The sequence below is a fragment of the Grus americana genome, chromosome 9 (genome assembly GCF_028858705.1).
Source record: "Grus americana isolate bGruAme1 chromosome 9, bGruAme1.mat, whole genome shotgun sequence".
Classification (NCBI taxonomy): Eukaryota; Metazoa; Chordata; class Aves; order Gruiformes; family Gruidae; genus Grus; species Grus americana.
Genome location: NC_072860.1, coordinates 786,165 through 808,284, shown reverse-complemented (window position 1 = coordinate 808,284; position 22,120 = coordinate 786,165). Strand labels below are relative to the sequence as shown.

General features: G+C 43.3%; 1 protein-coding gene across 5 annotated transcripts in view; it reads right to left on the bottom strand.

The window, feature by feature from the left end:
- Window positions 1–20,637, bottom strand: part of PAK2 (p21 (RAC1) activated kinase 2) — a 47,397-nt gene extending 26,760 nt beyond the window's left edge. Inside the window, exons 1-3 of one of the 5 annotated variants that reach the window (XM_054834869.1) lie at window positions 20,487–20,628; window positions 14,965–15,152; window positions 12,079–12,145 (exon numbers count right to left, since the gene is read on the bottom strand). The gene's annotated coding sequence lies outside the window, so the exon portion shown is untranslated. Of the gene's footprint in view, window positions 1–12,078; window positions 12,146–14,964; window positions 15,153–20,486 lie in introns of all 5 variants that reach the window. The other 4 variants (XM_054834868.1, XM_054834870.1, XR_008578236.1 and 1 more) reach the window with 4 other exon arrangements.
- Between the last annotated feature and the right edge of the window lie 1,483 nt (window positions 20,638–22,120).

The following is a 22,120-nucleotide window of genomic DNA, read 5'->3' as shown; positions in this document are numbered from 1 at the left end:
CAAGTAACCTGCATCTGAAACTGGACAAGAACAGACTTGGCCCTCCAAGTTCATACTAATTTCCCGCACGCTCCCTTGGGGAGCCCAGTCACTGAATTAACAACGCTGTAAGGTGGTATTCAGTTCGCAAATTTAAAAAAAAAAAAAAAAATTACTGCACTTTTGTTTGCATATTTTTTAAATAAAATTCTCACTATAGCAAAAATTTTCAGTGACACAAATAGCGCAAGTCAGCTCAGTGCATACTCAAGTGTTACAGCTTCTTGATCTGAAACAAATTATTCCTTAGCGCCTCGTGTGTTCAAGAGAAGAAACTCTTAAGCAACAAGTTGGAAGCAAGTACATCCCAAACCTGTCTATTCCACAAGAAAATCAGGCGCTTCAAGGAAGTGGCATAACAGCAACTGTGCATGAACCCTCAGAGCTGCAGCTCTGATCAGTGCTTCACATTCAAAGTGTTGAGGAACATCCTTGACCTTGCTCAACATAGAGCCCAGGAGCTCTGCAGAGGAAAACAAACTGGCAGCGCAGACTGGGGTGGCAGAAGGAGCTCGGGCATCGGCTTCCCACTGGAGGGACTGGCTCTGTCATGTAGCCAGTTAAAAAAAAAAATTCCTTCAAGCTCATGCAGTATCATTTCCGAGGGCTAGATCCAAAATTATTTTGCACAAATGACCATTTCTATGCACAGCAGCTTTTTTAATTCATAGTTTAAATAAATGACAACAGCTCCACTCACAACAGATCACTTCAGTAAAGAGAAGTCTGATCCTTCGTCATAACTAGAAGTTAAAAATCAATCATTTTGTTCAGGTTCAAATCCAAACAGCTAGTCTCTTTGTGACAGCTGAATGCAGAAGAAAAGAGCAGTTCCTCTCTCCTTTATCCTTACACTGTCTTCATTATGCAGGGAAAGTTTCCACAGCATCAGGAAGTACTTTTGAAACTGTTGCGGAGGTTTGGCATTATGGGCAATGACTGGAGGAGGGATTAAAAAAAAAAAAAAAAAGAAAAAAACAGGAGTGCAAATACACACTGAAGCTCTTTTTCAGCTCTCACTCCCCCAAAGAGGAAAAGGAGCCTGTGCATTTCACAGCAGCTACGCGTAATCCCTCTTGCACCATCACCCACGTGGCTGCCTTGCTGAATCATGGCTTGTGCAGGGAATTGCAAGGAGCAGGGGAATTTTCATTCCTGCCAGAAGTCTGTATGCTGGCAAAGGGGATGTCAGGTTCATATTTCTCTGGCAGAATCTGACAACGCAATTAATGATGGGTTGTGGGTTTGGTTTTTTTTTTTACCTTGGTTGAAAGACATTTTAGTAAATGGTAACCTAAGTTTGAGCAACCTCATAAAAGTATGCTAGATCTGGAAGGAAGATGACAGAGGAAGCAAAGGTAATGTATGGAAGAGGACGTAATCAGGGGAAAAGGATTCACTTTCATCTTAGCCAGTGAAGATAATAGCAGTAATAATAATGAATTCAGGCACATCAGCAACTCCCCCACAATCACTAGTCGCACTGCATTTAATTACAAGAACTAGAAAGCAATGGAATGAACCACAGAGACAAGCTGTGAAGCTGCAAACTACAGACGTCAGATTCATTCCCACCACAGGACAGTTCTGCAACCCACTACACTCACAAAAAAAAAAAAAAACACAAAACAAACAAACAAAAAAAAAACCAGACAGACATAAAAAGGAGCTAAAAGCTTTTCTCCCAACAGTTCTGCTGCTTACTCCATGAAACACAGTCACAAGGACCAGTGCTGGTGACCACAAGGCTCCGATTCTCAGTCCTTATTTCCAGTACATGACACTACTCCAAACAGCCATCCCTCCTTTTGACAAAGGTTTCTTGTCCTGCACTGGGGTAGCAGAAACGGAAGTACTCCCTTCATCCTCAGCAGCCTCAGACACCATCGTAACACAAACTGCAGCAACTGAAGAGCAAACACGCTCTCTCCTCTGCAGCAGAGCAAGCAGCAAGCAGCCGACCAGGGTCCGTGCTGTCCTAAATCACTCGCCACCAACAGCGGAAGACCTGAAGTCAGGTTCCTCAGAAGCGCAACTCTTCTCTTTCCACCTTTGCCCAGTGAGACTGAGGCAAGAAAATCCCAGGGAAGCTCCTTGTGTAGCTTAATCCCCCCTCTTCCAGCCCCTGAAGAGACCTGCAGTGACCAATTTGCACATACATTCAGAGTTTCATTTTTACAGCAATGTTCCAGGAGTCACTTCTGCTGCTCACTAGCTTTCTTCCTTTTGGGGAAGAAAAGGGCCTGATAACCCATGGCATACCCTGGGCGCAGAAGACACAGCAGTTCCTGTCGCTGCCACTGGTGCGAAAACACCCAGAAACATAACCCTGATGGTGAGTAAAAGCTGGAAAGTAAAGTGAGAATTGGGCAGCATTTTCAGAAAGCTGATGAACGCACACTGCTGCAGCACACTGGTCTTTATGCTCTGGCTTTGACTTGTTTTTTTGTTGGTGGTTGGTTTTTCCCCCCCCTCAATTCCCCCTTGTGTGAGCATAAAGCGGGGCTGCTTCCTGAAGAACTTCCTAAGTATAGCTCTTGTGCTGGTCCTGGCTCCCTCGGCCTCCCTCGTGATCGGTATCAAGGCTCACACGCACTCCTGTCCCAGCTGAAGCGGTTGCAGGCTCCACCACAGAGGCCCATCTCCGCCACGGGGTTGCTATTTAACTCCTCTAACTTCTAAAAAAGGACAAACATTTTTTCCTCTCAAACTTGTTTGCAGAATGACTGAAGGGAAATGAAATGAAATTGAAGACAAGCATTTTCCTATTGGCCATAGTACACAGTCACATTTTTCCTGGAGTACTTGGACTTGAGCAGATTAAGCTTTAAATATGTATTATGCATGCATATATATTAGTCTTACAGTGTAGTACTGCAAGGGCCCGAGCAGGGGTAGGAAGATGGTGCCATGCCTCAAACGGAACAGCTGCTGTAGAAAGTTCTCAGATCATAATGAGTTCAATTTGTCTTAAGATGTTCAAATTATCATATTTGAGGAGGCTGGGCTACATCTGTATTTCACTGCCTGGGATTGGATGCAAAAATTAAATTGGACTACTGCTTGGGAAAAAAAAAAAAAACAAACCAACAAACCAAAACACATTAAGCTCACAGCTGTTTGATAACATGTACATAAATTCCTATTCCTGGCACACAATATCCTGGTTTTACGTTGCCACTTAAGCAACAGATCTCCGAGCAGCCAGAACTAAATCAGTGAAATAAATCCAGTCCTCTGTATGTACATATCCTGACAGGAGACTGCAAACTGAACTCAGTTCTGTTTATTGCAGGTAAAAATCACTCGCAACGTAACATAGAAGGAGCACCACAAACATTAAATGTCAGTCTATTTTGCAGGGCTGACCAAAAAGCAGAAGTTACGAATTTCAGGCTAACAATGCATTAAGAAACATAACCACTTTGCTTTTGAAATCATAATCCTTGATATGCCACTACAGCTGCAGAACCTCATTGGGACACCACCTGAACTGCTGCCAAGAACTGCAGAACGTTTGGGCCACGGACACAGACAGCAGGCACAGTGCTTGAAAGCAACACAGCAAAACTTTGTCGTCCGACAGAAAGAATGGAAGAAGAAAAGAGATCAAAAAAGCCCTGATGGTAAGCGCACTTCCGTGTCCCTCCTCTAGCAGAGGGGACGAAGGTTGAGAAAAGAAAGTTATCCTTACAGCAATCTGCGCGGCGGCAGCTATCATTTACTGTCTTCCTGTAGAGCCTTATAGGGTGCTACTGGCAATGTTTGTCACACACAAAGAGCAACATCCGGGACAGCCAGGTCCAGAGCAGAGGAAAATAGCAAAATAGATGTCTCGCAAACAAGTCTCCAAGGGAGAAGATGTCAAAAGCAATGCAGAGTAATTACAAACAATACAACAAAAGAGGTAGCATGTGATGCTCCAAGACAAGACTGGTGTAACAAGACAGATTGAAGATAGTTGTGTCCCATTCTTGGTTTGTGTTATGAAAATATCCGGAGACTCATTCCCAGTACACTGACTCCGAGCCTCCAGTGCTTTTGGTAGCTAGCTTACCCTCAACCTCCCCACACCACCACCTTTTAATACCTGAAAAACCACCTTACTGGAGGAGATGAGACTTGATGCTTCATTATTCTGGAAAAGCGGGCAAACAGATATACACATGGTCCAGTTTTTAAGTGGAGATCGAAGGGCTGCTCATTTTCTTGGACCAAACAAATTTGGGAGTACAAAAGCAGAATGAAATGTCTGCACGGGTATTTCTCTTTCCCCCTTTCCCCACCCCCCCGCCTTTTTTTTTTTTTTTTTTTTTTTTTTTAAAGGCTCCTGTTGAGCAATAGATTTCCTGTGATTAGCTCACTTAGTACTGATTATAGCTCACTTCCTCCCAGGGATTAGCTGAAAGCAGCTTTCTGACAAGTTTTTATTCAGATGGTGCTACCTAGCCACAGCTCACTTCCTGCCCCATCTCTACCAGCGTGTTAGCTCAGAAGCTCATCAATTTGAAATTATTTCACCGCTGCAGAAAAATTCACAGAACCAGCAAATCTCAGACTGCCTCCTCCATGAAAAGCAAAACAAACAGGTTTGGATGTTTTGCCTTCCAACTTGAAGCATTTGGATCCATTAAATTTATTCAATCAGGTCCAAAAAGGAGTTTTCTGGAGCAGTATGAGACTACCTACAGAGACTGAAAATACTTATCTCTTCATTTCAACTCTGAAAAGTTGTGCAAAAAGGAAAAAAAACCACAGCAGCAGCAGACAAAGAATTACTTTCTTGCAGACTTGGCAAACACAGTCTCAGATCTTCTGCCTGCCAAAAGAGGACTTGTGCAAAAGCAAGAACAAGAGTAACCTTGATAATAGCCAGTAAAAGCCAGCAGGATAATCTGTTCCACCTACAGTTATTAAAAACACGTGCAGATGCTCTAACACAACAGGCAGAGCACAAAGCCTTCCCACCTCTAAAAAGGCAGGCACCAATCTCTATGGGACTGGCTGAAACATCTCTTTCCAGCTTTAGGGGGGTCTCAGATAAACGTGTTTGGTCAATGCCAAAACACATACCTGCGAAAACTAACAGTTTTAATTTAACTTTCCTTTATGGGGAGGGAAGAGGAAACTAGACTAATTTAAGATATTTCAAGCAAGCACAGATCTCCCTACAAGCACAAGCAAGCAAGATGCCCCCTCCAAATGATGCAGTTGAGAAAACAGCTAAAAAATGGAAATAAAAACCATCTGAGCCCATCAAACATAAATTTTTTATTAATATTTATGCACGTTAACCAAACTGACTGCTCAGCAAAGCCGACCCACTAATGGAGATGATAAATTGCCAGCATCTTTTCAAAATTAACAGCCACAAGCACCAATTTCCCTCCTTCAACCAGCAAGGCTACAACCATGAAGTTTATAATAAACAGGTCCTTTCTTGTGATCTTCCCTTTACTGCTACATGCGACAGAAGCAACACAGAATACTCCCACTCTAGCTGTACTATAGGAGACCCTCGGTCTTTTGCAAAATCAGGCTGGATGACACCGATAACATACCCAGCTAAATTATTTCCATTTTGCCTTTTTTCCCAACCTCTCAATTTCCTTATGATTTTTGCTGAGTCACACAAAGAGAAGGGAAAACATAGCACAGAGAGAAGTAACTGCTGTTTCAGTGTCAAGTGAAGAAGAGAGTTGGGGAAAAATAAAAGAAGGAAAAAAAGCATGGTTGAACAGAAGAAATAAAGCAGAAAGGAAACTGACTTTTGTTCAGAAGAAGGAATAGTCTCTCCAAAACTGTAATGAGATGTGCTTACCGTGAATCGAGTTATGGAAGACAAGTATCCTATTCAGGGGGTATTTGAAAGGGTTACTAAGGCTTCCCAGAGAAAAATGTTCTTCAAACGCACTGCCAAAGTACATTACAACCTAAAGCAATTCAGCAATTTACTCCTTAAGGCACTCTGCAGATGTGCAAAGTCTTGCACTGAAAATAAGCAACCAGTTGGCAAAAATGTCATTTCAGAAATAAAAACAGATCCTGGTCTTCTAAGAAGCAACCAGCAGTAGACATCACCTTCTCATCGCCCAGACAGCTGACACAAACATATTTCAGTTCGTACTTCTTCACCACATAGCACTTACGGCTAAGTCATCCTCACCCCTCGTGTAGGCACAATAAAGTACAAAGTTCATACAGTCATTGATAAAGATAAGTGAAGCAGATTACGCTTCTGAGATTCTGGCAGCCTTCCAAACTGGCAGATTAGACTCACAAAGTCTGTTTATATAGAAAGAAAAAAAAAAAAAAACACACCACCAAAAAACCCCACAAAACAGCAATAGCAGAAACCTTGGTAAGGACAATTTTTTCTCCCAAATGTTCAGTTTTTGACTTTTTGAATTGGGGAGGGGGCGTAATTTCTGAATTATCAGAATGTTTTGTAATTGAAAAAGATACCAACAGGGGAAAAAAAAATAAATCAGAAGAGGCACAGACTAGAGACAAGATGCACAAGACTCCTGGTAAAAGCCCATTAATGCATAGAAAATTTAGGCAAATTAACAATACTTGACTTCACCGTATACTGCGGCCACCTGCAAGTCTTGTGATACATCTCCACTTTCTCCCTTTAAACCATGCACAGCAATCAACTCCCACCTGAACTGTCATTTCTGCTTCATAAAATAAATTTGGCACTATTGAACCATGGTGGCATATTTTACCACCAGTGAACTAGAAAACTCTTCTCTGCTTTATCACCTCTGAAACAGCTCCAACACCACAGGCGACAGTACCAGACGGGCCTCAGAAGTGACTTCCCAACTGCCTTTATTTCCCACTTCCCCTAAGTTTGGCAGGAAAACTCGCTCAGCGAGGCTGCGACGTCATTATTGCCGGCTGATGATGGCAGCGCACAGAAATGAGCCAGAGGGCTGAGCCGAAAGCCGCGGGTACCCATTCCCGCCTTGCTCCAAGAGGCAGCCCTTGCAGGTCCACAGAGCTCAACAGCGGAGGAATTAAACCCAGAGGGATGGATTTCCACCCTCTGCCGCAGGGCCGGGTAGTTGCCGCCTACCAGCTGAATTCAGGCCACGCTTCGTTTTATACAGCCCACAGCCACAGTTTTTCCTTCAATGAACCATTGTGCAACGCTGCATAATGATAACGTGCTCAAAGGTGTTTGGAAAAAACCTATTCAACCCTCAAGAAGGAAATTACTTACCCCTGCCCTAGCAACTGAAAAACCTTGAGTCAACTACAGACAGACAAGCCAGCCTGCAGCGTGCACATCGCATGCAAATCCATGATTCAAGGTGTTTGTGCTTACTCATATTTCACTAACTAGAAGACACTTTTAAGCCTTTATTTTCATGAGCTGAGGTTTTCGAAAGATCAAAGGAGAATGAGGAAAAGGGCAAGTAGGGGGGAAAGTTTACAAGGAAAAAAAAATAAAAATCTGCATCTCATCGTTGAGATTCTCTCTTAATTAAATCTGGCATTTACAGGCAGGGAGGGATCACACATTCCAGAGCAAAAGTTATTTGAATAAAGGCTACCCCGCGCAAGGTACCTATACAGCTCAGTGCACTTTTAGATTTCTAACAGCGTTCACAGCTGTTTAGCCTAGACAATCAGCACTCAATAGAGCAATGATACAGCTCCAAAAATGTCAGGCTACTGGTGGTGTGTGGAGAGATCACCAGTAACTCTAATAGAAAACAAAGGCTTTTTTTTTTAACCTCTGGAAATACTATTGGGCAGCAGCAAGACAAGGCTGTGGCTTACCCATCCAAATTAGAGGTCCAGGCTAACTGGAAAGAGAAGAAACACGCAGTGTCTACCAGGATGGCAAAAGAAATAAATAAAAGAAAGAATCCAAGATTACAGGATCCATCACTCCCTCATCACACTGGTAGAGTTGTCAAATGTCAGCTACGGAAAAAATAGTAAGAGAAAAGAAGAGAGAAATAGCTTCCTCCAGAAAAACTTTTTCATATACAGTCAGGATAGAGCTCGTTGTTTCTCTCTAGTGGCTGGCCGAGGCTTGCTCCAACTCCAGTTACCTGTAACAGATAGTGGGAACTTAGGCTCGGCTCAACAGCCCTGGGGGCCAAACCCCTCAACTCTTCTTGCCGCACTGTAAAACAGTGCCAGCCTGGCACAAAACGCCACAATGGGAAACTCTGCCCCTTCCGAGTTGGTTTTCCCAGCCACAATACACACCAGCAGAGCCCAGTACAGCCCTGCCGCCCAGATGATCACAACCACTTGGAACAGTTCACCAGTTTGCCAAAACCCTACGTGAATGGACCAAAGCTGAAAATACTTGCTTCTTCATATCCACACTGAGTGTAAATTCACCCACCTCCAAGAAATCAAATGTAGGATTTGTAAGTACAAAAAGCACTTGAGCATGGCAGCAGGCCGTTCAAAATAAACAAACAAGCAGAGATGGCTTGAGTGGACATAACTTATTTTCTAAGCATATTCTACCAGCACCATACAGAAATCGAAAGATCATTTCTCCTGGGAGAATTATATTCCATTTGTCCTGTGACAGACAAGCACAATGACTTCTTCAAACACTCAAACTCCTACATGGTAAGTGCTCCCTGCAGCATCCCACTTCTGCACCAGCCAAGTTCACTTGCCACTAGCTGGGAAAGCTCTTGGCGAGTACACACAAATTCTACAAGCCTTAAGCCCTCTTAGAAACACACGTAGCTTCTAGACTTCACTGTCGCCAGAATAACCTACAAACGTAAATCAGTGCAGCGTTTCCAAGGCTGCAGAGAGCACTGCTGCCACGAACGGTTTTGCCAAGGCCTGGCTCTTGCCCCTAAGTGGGGTCCTGCCCACATCAGCAAAAATGACAGTCCCCCACCAGAGCCACGCTGTGCTTTTGGTAACAGGAAAAGTACAAAGCAGGGTTTATTGCTGCAGTTACTTGGAGGAAAACTGAGAACAGGGAATAACAGCAAACTAGTTTCCCTGCAAACACTTAGCAATAGCCAGCAGTAGACCTTGATGGGGAAGCAGGGTGTCCTACAAGTTCAGAAGTGAGGCTGTCAATTTATTAAAATAAAAAAAAAAAAAGCGACAAACTCAGGAAGGGTCACCTCAATGTATGTCTACGAACAGCAGCTCTGGGCTGCAGGATGGCATCAGGTCTTAGTTAAAATACTCCCCAGATCTCAGCGATGAAGCCTCACCAACACTACTCTGCCCACAGCTAGCTTGTACAAGTGTTTCAAGATTGTCATGTTCAGAGAGTACTTCATTAGACTGCTGAAGTTTAAAGTTTTACAAATTTTATACAGAGAGACAAGTGATTAGCAGTTAACTATTTCTCCTGGCATATTTAACCCTACTAGCACAGATAAAGATATTTAAATGGGGCATACAACCAAATTCTGCAGTCTTTGCACGACATCATAGCCCATCCTTCCCCAGCAATAAATAGTACAAAAAGCACAAACTGTAGCTGTCACAACTCAAATCACCATGAATTTTCAAGATCTCTATGCACAGAAAATTTTGGACATGAAGACCTGTGTTCATCAACAGAAAAAAAAAAAAAGCGAACAGTAGTACCTAAAACACCACAGGAAAAAGTGAGCGAGGCATACTGGTGTTCACACTCCAGTACTCATTTTGTGACACTGCCCTGGTTTGCCTTGCATGCCATTACAGGTTTTCTACTTCAAAATTACTTGCACACATACAAGCAACATATTAATGTATGGTTTGATGCAGCAAATCCCTGAAATTTGGGGAAATGTTCTTCTACGTCTTTCAGGGAGCCAAAGCACTCGTTCAGAACCGGGAAAGAACAATTTACATTCAAAAAAGTGGATACCAGAATGAGGTTTTTAACTAATTTTCTAATTTTTTCTTGAAGTAATAATTCCTAGTAAAACTACTTCTCTCACTCTTCTCACTCATAAACAGGTTTTTATCTAAAATGGCAAAGAAATTAATCCAAACCAACTAGAACTGTGTGAACAAGCTACAAATCAAAATATATTAAAAAAGAATCAGCCAAAAAACCTGAAAATTGTCTCATAATTCAAAACCAACGCATCTTTATTCCTCATATGCTGATATGGAAACTAATTTTTGCCAAGCCTACAAGACAACTGTAGGAGCCAGTAAGCAGGAAAAAAAATAAAGATAAAACCCCAAGCTCTTCTGTGTATTATTACTACTACATATGCTTCTTACAGCTCACAAATCAAATCTATGATAAAAATATCATAAACATATATACATATAAATAAATGTACAATGGTTTAAATGCCAATTGTGAACGGTCAAACAAATTTATCAAATTTTCAAAGTGATGTAGTACATCCTCCATTTACATGAACACACTTCACAGAAATGACTATTCTATCCCTGCTTTACTGACGGGACGCAAATTATCTCTAGCCATCTACAACTGTATATAGGATGCTGCAGCATCAGGACCGTAAAAATAGATTTTACAGCTCAAGAACAAAATACTTTTTAAAAAATAAAAATATAAAATGAAGAACACAGTTACCAACTGAATAGACAAAAGGACTGTGGAAATGACAACACAGGATAACCAGCACTCTGTGAAGCAGAAGAGCTTCCAAAGGAAGACGTCAAGTTAAAATAATATTTAAACAGTTGACAAAACATAATATTGAACTCAGAAATCTGCAAAAGGCTTTAAAAAACTTATGTTATTGTATAAATTATGACAGCAGTTTAACAAAGAAGCATATATAAGACAGCAAGCATCATGTGAAAGGTCTCTATCGCTGGTGACGGTTGTCTTTGGGCATCTATCTATCAGGTTGCTGAACAATTTATACAAGATATTAAGCAACCGTAAATGTGATCCTATTGAACGTATTATTCAAAGTGTTTCCTTAGGGTGCTTTATGCTATTTCAGCTGTTGCAGCTAAGCTGTAAGGCCCAGGCTGTCTAGGCAAGGATGCTGCAGTACTGGAGCACTTAGGTTTAAAATTAAGTATCCATTACAGCTCCACATATATTAACTATGTACCTGTTCAATAAAGAATGAGTGAAATTCTTATGGGCAGAATGATAAGGTTTCAGTTAAATACTACAGAGCAAGAGTAAAGCTTCAGAAAATGGATTTTTGTGAGGCTTAGGCATTTACAAATGAAAAGGATACAGTTCTCAAACCTAGCTCTACCTTGCCTTGCCTCTGATAACAGTTGTGCAATTATAAAGCAGCTGAAGATGTCTGTAAGGATGAGACTGAACTCACATAAAACAGACCTCAAAGACTAATGTCTACCATCTACAAAACACAAAAACTCATGCATGAAATGGAAGTTTCCATCCACGAGGTCCTCACATACATGCATACTGCCCCCCAAAAAATTAAAGCTACTTACTCTATAGAAATAAGAGATACCCCACTTGTCTGAGGGGCTCTAATTCCATTGCAAGGGACACATGATACTAATCTATGAAAAAACAGAAGAAAGCCATCGCTCGTGCTGTGCCATCAACACAAGAACTGGAGACTTGTATTACAGCATTACCTTAATTTTCAACACTAGCTGAGCCCTAAATCACCAGAAGATGAAGGATGTATCAGGCAGACACCACTCTGATTGTTGTCTCCTTCATCTGGAGGTGCTGCAAAACCAGGGTACTGCAGACAGCAGCTGAAGCAAGTCCTGGGCCACATCCCAGCTCCAAAAAGCCATTTCAGAGCATCCTTACACTAGAAGCCAATATCCATCAAGAAGAGACTGCAGTCAGTACCTTAGGTGAGACACGTCAACAGCCTGACCCAGGCACAACATTTTTATGCCTTCCACGTCGTCTTCTTAGTTTAACATACTATCAGCTGCTACTAGTGAGTCCGAACATAGGGCATAAAACATTTTTGTTGCAACAAATCAGCCTGGAAGACTTTCAAATTCTGTGAGTATGAAAATACAAACACTTTTAATACAAAAAAATCCTCCTCTCACTAAATTTTTTTTAACTATGTAAAAAAGTTAACCCTGATATAATACCTTTAGAAGCGGTCAACCTTCCAAGAGCTTGTCATCTAAAGGAAAACCTTCTCAGGTTCTTTTAATTCTGTTAAGAAAACAGGAAGCGAATTTCAGTAAGCCATTTCAAAAGAGTAAAATAGAGATAAAGATCTCTATTAAACTTGGTAACAAAGAGAGAACCCACAAAATAACAGTTTGAGCAGTCACTTGCTACCAATCAGTCTATCACTGGAAAAGGACCCATCATTCACTGTTGACCAGGTACGTATGAACACATAGCCAGTATGTGTGAAGCCAGAAAGAAAGCACTGATGATACCCGTACCTTATTTAAGCAATTAAAAACATAAACAGGAGAAAGGGACAATTAAGACCCCAAATGTTGAGGATTACTGACAAGTTATTTGACAAAATGACAAAACCATTAAGGGTTGGGAAGAGAAAGCTGTTTCAGCAGCGTAGGAAACAATCTCTCTTGTTAATCAGAGTGACATGGAACAAGAGTTACATCTATTTTCAATCCTGACCAAGATCCTCAAGACAAAGAGATTTCTCTAGTTAAGATGCAGTTTTAAATTTAGAAAGCTAGCATCTCACTTTGGCCCGTGGGCTCTGGAAGGGCTGAGGAAGTAAAACACAACCATCACCAGTCACTCAGCCAAATAAGTCCTGTCAAAGACTAACTTCCCAAGATTTTCAACACCAGGGCAAAGATGATCCCCAACAAGTTGTGCTTAAAGTGTTAGAAGATAAAAACCAGTGACAGCCATGTGTCTAATAAGTATCTCTTAGTGGCAATGAGGGAACGGAAAAAAAAATTATCTAAACCCTGTTAGTGTTAATACAAATTTTGTTTTGCTGGAGTAACAAAATCATCACTACCATGAATTAAACAACATTAAAAATAATTTCATCCTGGTATTTTCACTTATCCTTCATTCTTGTGGTTTATTCCCCAACCCTTCTTTCTAATTTATTTTTTTTAAGACACTAAAACTTTATTATGTTACATGCTCCAAGCTCTAGTAACGCTGCTGTGGATGTGCTATCATATAGGTTTACCACACGTCCTAACTCCGTCCACAAGTAATACTCTATCCAGTTTTACCAAGCATGAGTACATTTGCTTGTGCTGCAAAAAGACTGTAAGACTTTCCAGTGTACACACAAGCAGCCAAGGAGAATGAGAATTGTGCCTCTCAGAAGTAAAATATTTTACAATGGGATAATTATTAATAAGAAAATAAAAGACATCACAACCACACACTAAAACACATAGGCCTGCTTGTGAAGAAAGCATCCAAACCAGCTGTACTGAACTATACTGAATTTTTATTTTCCAACAGCTACCTGGGAAAATAATCTTATATCTAAAAATCTCAACAAGGATCCTCTCTAAAACAAAAAAACGGGCAAAAAAAACAACCCACAAACAAAATCCCTACGACCAAATAGTACTATACCACATATATAAAATCCCTGCAAGTGAGTCCAGAAGGGCTGGAAAGAAAAAGTAGCATTCACAAAAGCAATGAGTCACCGGTGCTGCCAACACATACTTTGGTTACTGCGAAATAGTCCTCATCCCACCGCTCTGCCACATACTTTGCAACATGCCAGAAACAAAAATCAGAAGGAGGTACTTGCATGAATTTCCTGACTGCGGCAGCCCAGGCTCCCTTTACCACAAGGAATTAATTTGTAAGCTTGGACATTAATATCAAAGGGCCTTAGCATGTTAGCACCAGATTAAAATTAACTCTTCTTGTTGCTAAATGTCTTTGAAAATCCTGGACTTCACTTGCAGCCTTGAGCAGAAAAAGCAAAGAGACAAGCAGAAAAAATTTTACTAAGTATTTCACACTTGGTTATCATGTCCCAACTCTGAAAATTGAACACTTCACATAATTCATTTTTGTAATTGTGACAGCTAGCATTTCACACATTGAAAAAAGGCCCCTTTCAATGTAACAAATCATTTAACAACATTAGAAACCTAATTTTTATGCCATAGAAAATGATGCTAGTATTTTGTGAAGAGATCTACAAATAAATACCCATTTGTTCATTCTGTGTTTGATCTGAAGTGACATTCCCAAAAGCTCAGAAATACACGTGACAAAGGCAGAAGAGCCGAAAGTCAGACACACAGCTCCCCAGCTATGACAAACTGGGCCGTCAGCATCAGATCACTGAGCAAAATTTGCAAGGCAAGTTTAACATCACTGATTCCTTTTCCATCAATTTAGTTCCCTGATGCAGACCACTGCAGATGCAGAGATGCCACAGCACTAGCTTGGAGTGAGTAGATAAAATTGTTTTGGGGACAGGGGAAAGCAAGACCCTCTCCTTTCCCCCCTCCAACCCAAACGGCTGGTTCTCACATTTAGCTCTGTGTAAAATCAGGCAGCACCCTTACAGTCGAGTATTTCTGATCTAAAACAGTAGCAGCAGGTGGGCTTAACAGCCTGGTAAAAACCTCAAGCACTCGGAGCTTTTAACACTAGTATAAAACATCAAGTGTTTTATGAACCACAGTCAACCTGTTGGCCCAAGGCAAGCAAATGTGGTAACAGCCATCCGAGATCACGTAGGAAGTCAGCCAGGTTCAGAAAAAGACTCAACTAAGACCCAAACCCTCTGAAGCTGCCCAAGCTGCCCACCAACCTCATTGCTACGTTCTGTATTCCCAAACTACATGAGCTGCAAAACTAATGACATCTTTTTATGTCACCAAGTAGCAGCTGTTGAACTAGAAAGCATCTCTCTGCACGCTCACAGCACACCAACACAGTGGTGGGAAAACTGCCTTAGCGTGCACGTTTAGAGTAACATTTCCACGTGAATTAGCCAAGAAGAGCTCACGGACACGTAGCTGGGACTCTGTATGGATGATTGTTCTCACCCTTTGGTCCTTTCTCCTCCAGCACCTTCAGAGTGTTTGCTGCTAGCATTTTAGGAACCCTCCGGGCTGTCGGACTGATGTCACCTGCCCATAGCAGGAGAGGGAGATCCTTTCCATGAGAGACCCTTTTCAGCAGCACCTTGAATTGAGCCAGAAATTGCTTCTCCTCAATTCTGATATCCTGAATCCTGGCAAAAAGGTAAAAAAATGTTTATTTCCTTGTCTTATGAATTCCTGGTTGGTCAAACAGTTTAAAACAGAAGAAGTTGAGACTCTTACAGCTTCTGTCTCACCTCTGGGTAAGTGAGGCCCAAATCCCCTTTTGCAGTAGACAGGCTTAGGCAAAAGATATTTTCATTTTCCTTTCTCCAGGTTCTCACTTTATCAGAGACCTTTTCAAAAGGAAAGGGCTTAAACATTCATAGGTGATTTTATAAAGCATCCTCCTGAAACAGTCTTTTCTCTCTCTTGTCCAAGAGATACCTCTCAGTTAAAGCAGTTCTAGAATGATTGTAAATAAAGAACCAACACAACTTAGTGTAGAAAGTATTACACTTGTTTCTAAAATAGACCCCATGCTATTGGATAAAACTCTAACTTCAGTCATTAAAGAAGCAATGGGAAAGCCTACATCCGCTGACAGGTACAAACTCCTGTAGGTACACATTGAGTCAAACATCCAGCACCTGAACAGGAAGTAGAAAACTTCAGGAGAAAAAAAAAAAAGAAGTTGAATTGTAAAGACTTTTTAGTGTATTTCCATCCCTTAATACATCTGCCAGCTGCTTTCTTTCTGGATCACATTATGCTAAATCCTTTTCTTAACACATACACCACTTTTAAATCACACTCACTGTTGCTGTAACATGTGGGTGCCTCCCCATAGCTGCTTTTCTTTGAAATGAAACTATAGAATCAGAAAGAATTAAACCCGTCTTATCGAAATAACTCCTTTAAAGATAGGAAACAATTTTTGCTAATTGGCAGAGAGAACAGCCCTGACCAAAGATTCAAATATAGCCCAGTTGTCAGTAACAGGTAACCACCTATCTTCCAGGACAACAGTCAGTATCTCAGTAACAAATTAATTCTGTTGAAGCATACAACTTTGGGAAAACTTATCATTGCCAGAGCTACACCAACACCAGTGCTGGGCTTAGATCTTTTGGGAAATGACCACCTGGCCCATCTGTTATACAAAGCACCCAATACTTTCTAAGAGTCTTAAAAATAATTTATTTCCCTAGTAAGGTGTGGTCATTAAAACAACACTAAGCACCAGTACATCAATAGCAGCTGAAGTGAAGATTTTTAAAACCATTTTGAAATTTATGAAACAAGGTTAGATACATCCATTTGAGAATTTCAAAATCCGTTTGTCTTGCCTGAAAAAAAAAAAGCCTCACCAATTTCTGAAGCCTTTTAATATACCATAACCTCAGCCCTTCGAAAACATAAGAATTCATTTTGTGAATTCACAGATAGTGTGTCTAGTCACCCAAAATTTATCTAAACAGCAAAACCAAAACTCCTGTCAATTTTAAGGCATGTTCCTAACATTTACATCTCTGCCTGCCTGCCAGGTGAGACATTTTCAAAGCCTGATTAATCCCCATTCACAGCTGGGAAAATAGAAAGAAGCTGAGAAAAACAGAAAGAATGATTGACTTAAAAAAACCTGGCAAGTCAGATACAGAATTGGGACCAAAACCAGTGTTTCCAGCTCTCGATGACAGACACTGTCCACTACATCAGTCCAAATACAAGCACTAAAGCATGTATTTTCCACTTAGAATAAGGCACAACTTTAGATAAAATCATGCTCTGAGATCTGACAAACCTTGAATATAAACAGTGAGCTCAGTTTACACCTCACAATCTGGGCTCTGTTAGGTAGGTCACTAGGAGATCTCCTGAAAACATCCTCTACCTCTTACTACCTGCATTTAAATACAAATAAGAGCTTTCTAAAAATTCTTACAACATAGCAACCTCAAGACACCCTAATTCCAAACAGCAAAGCACAATAAGAATCCTCAGGCCTTCAGGGAATGCTGCAGTGCTTCCTTGCTAAAAGACACTAGCCACATCCTCCTGCCTTCAAAATCCGCCTTGCTGGAGGGCTCCTTGCCCTTTGCCACAGGGCAAGCACCCTGGGCTCCTCTCCTCTTCCTCACCTACTGCCTACTGTCCCCCTTTACAAGCACAGCTGTCCTCACGCCACGCCACGTCAAGAGTGGCAAAAGATATTTTCATTTTCCTTTCTCCAGGTTCGCACTTTATCAGAGACCTTTTCAAAAGGAAAGGGCTTAAACATTCATAGGCGATTTTATAAAGCATCCTCCTGAAACAGCCTTTTCTCTCTCTTGTCCAAGAGACGCACGCATCCCTTCCCCTAAGGCCTCGCCATGCCAGAAAGCCAGAGAAAACACCGATTTTTGTCTAATGTAAAGTCTTACAAATACTGAAGGCTTGCAGGAGATGCAGCCTCCTCCACAGCACTTCACTGCTCAAATTGACATTGTCGAGATGCAGAATCAATAACGCGGGACTGCCTTGTTTCTGAGAGACAACCTGGTAGCTCAGGCTGGCACTCAAGTGCCTGGAGTGATTAGTTATCTTTAGCACAGGGCAAGTGGTAACCTCAGTGTTTGCAACGTTAAACTTCACTGGAAAAGTAGGTTTGGTTGTTGTTACTACCACAGCAGGCACAGAAACCTCTCCAAGACGACATCATGTAATTGTGAAGCTCTCATAAAGTTTTCGTCCAGACAGTCAAATTTGATTTAGACTTAGGAAGAAGGCGCCCTTCCTTGGAAAACTAAAAATTGAGCTTGCTGCAGCCTTTCTGAATCTCTCTCCCAGTCCAAGAGAGCCCCTCTGCTTTGACAACAACAGAGCAGAACTGATCGCAGCAACTACATTTCTAGAAAAAGAAGGGAAAGCTCCACAACCGCCTTCTTTTTGGCAACTCAGCTGCACCTTTTCCGAACTGCCAGCAGAAATAGGATTCATTAGGCTGCATCCTAATGCGTGATGCCTGGCTGCTGAAGACCTCTCCTTCCCCTTGCTGTCCCCATCACCATGCCTTTGCTACCTTCTCCTCCTGGATGCTTTGGTGAATCAACTTTCAAACCTTTCTGCCTGTGTCTCAGTTTCTGACCCAGAACTTGCACCTTTGCTCACATTATCACCGGGCCTGGTCATGTAGAACAGCGTCTCTCTAACCAGGGGTTGTTTTCAGAACAAATAGTTTTTTCTTTGTTGTGGCTGCCACACAGACATGGCAATAAATGTGCATGTTGTAAGGAACAAGGCTATACTGGCACAAAACTCGCAGGGAAGTTCAGTGCCTCAGAAACCTCCTAATGCAGAAAACGGATAAAAGGTAGAAGAGAGGAAAAAAACCAAACAACAAGACTGATGCAAGAACTCTGAAGCAGAAGTATCTCATAGTAGTAAAACACATAGACCTAGATTCCAGATCCCTACAACTTTTCATACCATCAGAAGAACAAAACCTGCAGCATCAATACCCTGAACACTTACCCTAAAGTTATTTAGAAACCAAAGGTGCTTGAATTATTTTCTCTTTTGAACATAACCAAAAGGCCGACTGAAAAAAACACAAGCGTGCATGAGTTTTTAGAAGGATACATTTTAAAATAAGCACAAGATTAGAGCTGCCATACATGGTCAAAGCATTCACCCATCCACTCCAGCATCCATCACAGGGAGGGAACATGAGCAGGTGCCTCCGGAAGGAAACTCCTCCAGTTGGACAAACATCCAAGTTGTAACTCGGTACAAATTTCATCCTGGTAAATCAGCCTCTGACAAGCTGCCACACCACAGCTCAGAGAGCGCATGCCTCGGATGCACCAAAACACGTTGCACTGCGTTAAAAAGTGCAAGATACTTAGAGGCATTATTCCCCATTTTATAGCCCAACATTTTTGTTTTAACAGGTATGTCTGCACAAAGCCAAGTGAAATTCCACATACAACTTCAACAACACAGAAGATTTGAGTTACGCTTTCTCAAGCATTGTTGTTCTGGCCTCAAGAACCGAAATATCCAACCAGTGAACTTTAATAAAAATTCACTGAGCACTATTTTGGAGGAAGGAAAAGCCTTCCTTAAAGTGCTCCTATTATCTTAATGATTCTAGTCAGAAACTAGTAACACCTTTAAAGGCTTTGCATTTTTACGTTTCTACGTTGCTTCTATTTCAGTCCATTAGTCCATAATAATAAAATGACTAATTCGTCATTTCTCTGGTAACATAAAACTGGAACAGCTCATTTGCTCACACACGGATATTTCTTAACCTGCCTCCACAGTATCTCTGCAAGTTAAATCATCTCCTAAATGAAGAAACTGAATCAGAAAGTAGACAGTGCCCTGTTTTTTAGGGAGGGCTCACATCGTGAGGACACTCCACACTGGAAAGCAGATTCTAGACCTTCATAAGAGCAGATCCACTTTTTTAAGTATAAAAACCACCCAAAAAAAGACAAAAACAGAGAACGACAGGAATAAAAAGATAAAGAACCCCACAATACGCCATGTTGGAATTGCACCTAACATTGCAATTATTGCAAGACTTTCAAAATAATGATTATTAAAATGCCGCACTGTCTGGACTGTCTTCACTCACTGTAAGGCAGCAAGTGAACTGGTTTATTTTGGCTAAAGGCAAAGTGCAACACTGCTCCTTGAAAGCCAGCTGGTGAACTCTCTGCTCCCAAACAAACCTTTGGGCAGCTGCTTGCACGAACCAGGCTAAAACCAACTTTATCCTCCCTGCTCCCTGGCCATCAACCAGCTAAACCGTCCTGCATGGCTTTGACAGAATAAATACAAAAAGCAGTAACAAAAACAAAGCAGAGGACATAGGAGAAAAAAACAAGCAGGTGAGGTGCACAAAGAGCAACAGTTTTTAACCGGCACGGAAAGCCGCGGGCTGATGGCAACTCGGGCATCGCAGGCTGCAAAGGCCCGATGCATTTACCAACCTGCCGCGATACCTGCATCGCCTGCACCCGCTGCGCGGGCCGGGCAGGGCTCCGCGCTCCGTTTCTGTATTTAAACAGATTTTTTTTTTTTCCGTAAGGATTTCTACCAGCAACATCCACACCGATGTTTTCCCCCCCCCCCAAGATTAATGAGGTTTTAACCAATTCCCCAAGGCTTCAGAGACCCCCAGGGCGGCGATGTCCCCTCTGGGGTCGGGGCGGGGGGGGGAGGGGGGATGTCCCGGGAGCGGGGGGCCGAGGCGGGCAGGGCCCGCAGGAAGCCGGGGGCCGAGCTCCGGTCCCGCACCACCGCCCTCCCGAGGCCGGACCAGGCTGGGCCGAGCAGCCCTCGGTGCTTGACGCCGCGGGGACAGCGGGCCCGCGCTGCCGGAAGCGCCGTGAGGAGAGCCGCCGCCCCGAGCTCACCACAGGCCCGGCCCGGCCCGGCCCAGGGGACTCCACAAAGGACAGAAGAACGCGGCCGGCAGGTGGGAACGGACTCACCGGGCTGGGGCGGCGGCGACGCCTGCCGCCTCGGGGGACGGAGGGGCTGAACGGGGGCGCGGCCGCCACACGGCGCCTCAGCAATGGCGGCGGCGGGACCCACCGAGGCGGCGGCGGCAGGAGCCGGAGGGGGAAGCGGAACCGCCGCGCGTGGCCACAGCCCGCGAGGGCGGGCGGGGGCGGGGCGCCGCCCACACGACTACAACTCCCGGCGGGCACCGCGCCCGCGCAGGAAGGGGCATAGGCGGCGGTGGCAGCGCGAAGGATCATGGGAAGCGCAGTCCGTCGCTCGCCTCGCTGAGGGGAAACGCCGCCGGCGCGTCGCGGCGGGACTGAGCCGGTGCCTGAGGGGAACGAGCAGCTCCGGGCTGGTGTCTGTGCTGGGGAATCACCGTCCCAGTCCCACGCCTGAGGGTCGGGGAGAGATCCGGCTGGGATGGGAGCAGGAGACGCCCGGGGCAGCGCTCCCTCCCCTCAGTCCTTACACCTCTATCTCAGCTGTGCTGCTTTCAGGTCCTATCATCTGAGCCTATATATATAAAAATAATTATATATATATACACAATTTTTTTCTAGGGCGGTGCAGGGTGCCTGCTGCAGGGGCAAAAGCCCACCGCCCTAGAAAAAAAAGACAGCAGCAGACCACCACTTCTAAACAGTCTCTTCTTCGCCCCTTGCTTCCATCTTCTGGCATATAATTGGAAGTGATTTCCTCAGTGCTTGCATTTTCTGAGGGAAAACCGGTTTGGCGCAGCACAGGAGGCTTCACGCTGCATTTCAGTGTCTCCTCAAGGTCTGCACCTGGGAGGTTGGGAAGGGTGGCTGAGAGCACAATGGTGGTTGTGCTTCATGTTCCTTATCACTGGTATTCTCACTCTTCCTCTTACCCTAAAGGTACTGGAAGGGGCTCGTTTTTGTATCAATACAGCTGTAAACAAATTAACCCTTCTCCCACCAATTTTTCAGGTCCAGGAGTCCACACGGCTTGGGGTGCAGTATTACCAGTGAAAGCAGCATGCGTTAGCTACGGCAGCAGGACACAGAGCGATCTAACCCACTACCAGATGCCCAGGTTCCAAGAGATGCAGCAGTAACACAGCTGAGAAAGCAACATATGTGCCCTCAAGGCTTCCGCCCTGAATTCCTGATACATTTAATCTTCCAGATGACTTTCCCCAAACATCGACCTGCCCTGCACCTCACCTCCTCTGTCAGTCCAGGCTTGAAGCAACATCTTCAGAAAGAGAAGGAGATGCATCAGGCAGCTTGGTCTTGGAGGGGAAAGCTCAGGCTTCCACTACAGCCTCAAGCCTTCGTGCAGGTCCAAGCAGAAAAAGTGTAAATCAGACTTTTGCAGGTTCTGTTGCTTTCAGCCAATGCTTGCTGGTGATCTCTCTTACTCTCCACAGAATTACTGCAGATCCGAAGGTCACGGAAAACTTGCCCCAACAGACCTGCTTTATTTCAGCCCCATTCTTCCAGGAACAGCCCTGCAAAGTGACCCTGCGGCGGCTGCTGGAGACCGTGCTGGTCCGCTTCCTACTGCGGGCAAGGCCATCACCTTCGCTTCTCTTTGCATACTGCTTTGTTACTTTCCCATTCTAACTCCAGATTTGATCCTCCCAGGATCAAAC